Source organism: Solanum tuberosum, unplaced genomic scaffold, assembly GCF_000226075.1.
Source record: "Solanum tuberosum cultivar DM 1-3 516 R44 unplaced genomic scaffold, SolTub_3.0 scf00052, whole genome shotgun sequence".
Lineage (NCBI taxonomy): Eukaryota > Viridiplantae > Streptophyta > Magnoliopsida > Solanales > Solanaceae > Solanum > Solanum tuberosum.
The window spans coordinates 34,603-36,625 of NW_006238977.1; positions in this window are offsets into that span (position 1 = coordinate 34,603).

A 2,023-nucleotide genomic window follows, 5' to 3' on the forward strand; every position below is an offset into this window, starting at 1 on the left:
TCTCAATTCACATAACACTTGTCACAACCATGTCTCAGAACAATGCAAATGACATGTTCACACAAAATAGATGAAGAGATGACCATTTTCATAATATTGCCCAATTCACAACAACACAATCATGATTCAACATCAACAATGATTCAACATCACCAACAATATATTCTCAACACATCACACACAAACAATTAATCACATTGTCTTTTATTACCCCTTTTTCATTACTAGAATTAATCAATGTGGACAAGTCAACCCATCACCAAGTTTCATTACCCTCAAACACATATTACAAGGAAATACACGAATTTCATACACTTAACAAGGGCTTAGAAATCCACTTGCCTCAAATAGTCGAACAATCACTCCGAAACTTGAGCCTTCCCTTTTCGTTGTACTTCAAACTCAAAGCAATCTATTCACATTAATAATCACAATAAGATTTCGAAACTAACAACATTCATATTACTATATGTATAGCCTGGATCCATAAAAACTCACCCAAATCTATAATCAACTTCCTAAATCTTGATGCCAAACATCAATTAACATGTCAACTGTTTCAATTTTCTCCAAATTTCAAATCTAGGATTAAGTTTCAATTTCTCATACAATACTATTTAACTAGATATATCAATACAACAAAACGTACATAATACTATCATAGCTATAAAGAAGATCCAACAATTTTTAAACCACGAGAAATAATATTAAAACCATTAAAATCTGCATAATATTACTGAAAACTTGTCTGAAGTTATCCCTCCCAATGATTGGCCAATCACTGCCAATCATTGGCTATCATAAGCCTCATAATCATTAGCATATTATTATCCCTCCATTGGTTAGATGCTCTTAGGTTTTATTTCTTTTTCTATTATTAATATTTTTTCAACCCAACCTTAAAATTGCCGTATACATATTTGAACATGTAAATTTGCTAGCAGTTCAAATTATTTTCCTACACCACTAAATAATATAATATAATTGATTTCATACACCATTATCAATCAAAGTTGTGAACAAATCTTTACCTAAATTTGACCCTTTCGGTTTAACGTCGGCCGCCTTTTTGTTCTCACTGCACCACGGTTCTTTCTTCCCCGGAAATTTCTTTTATCCCTTATTAAATAAAGGGAAAATTGTATATAACAACAAACTATTAATTCAAATTAAATGCTATAAATATAGTTTGATTTAATTGTACCTCATAGCAAACTGTTGCTATTTCACCTCTCTCTTGGTGAATCTCGCTCGCCACTCTCGTTCTCTCCCTCGCCTCTCTCATTTTTTATACAAACGCAAGTCTATAAAGTGTGTTTGTGTTTGTATAAAGCGAGAGAAAATTGTATATATACATATATTTTCGTTCCCCTCTCTCCCCTCTCCCAGATCTCGCTCGCCACTCTCCCAGATCTCGCTCGCCACTCTCCCAGATCTCGCTCGCCACTCTCCCAGATCTCGCTCGCCACTCTCCCAGATCTCGCTCGCCACTCTCCCAGATCTCGCTCGCCACTCTCCCAGATCTCGCTCGCCACTCTCCCAGATCTCGCTCGCCACTCTCCCAGATCTCGCTCGCCACTCTCCCAGATCTCGCTCGCCACTCTCCCAGATCTCGCTCGCCACTCTCCCAGATCTCGCTCGCCACTCTCCCAGATCTCGCTCGCCACTCTCCCAGATCTCGCTCGCCACTCTCCCAGATCTCGCTCGCCACTCTCCCAGATCTCGCTCGCCACTCTCCCAGATCTCGCTCGCCACTCTCCCAGATCTCGCTCGCCACTCTCCCAGATCTCGCTCGCCACTCTCCCAGATCTCGCTCGCCACTCTCCCAGATCTCGCTCGCCACTCTCCCAGATCTCGCTCGCCACTCTCCCAGATCTCGCTCGCCACTCTCCCAGATCTCGCTCGCCACTCTCCCAGATCTCGCTCGCCACTCTCCCAGATCTCGCTCGCCACTCTCCCAGATCTCGCTCGCCACTCTCCCAGATCTCGCTCGCTCACTCGCCTCTCTCACTTTATACAAAAA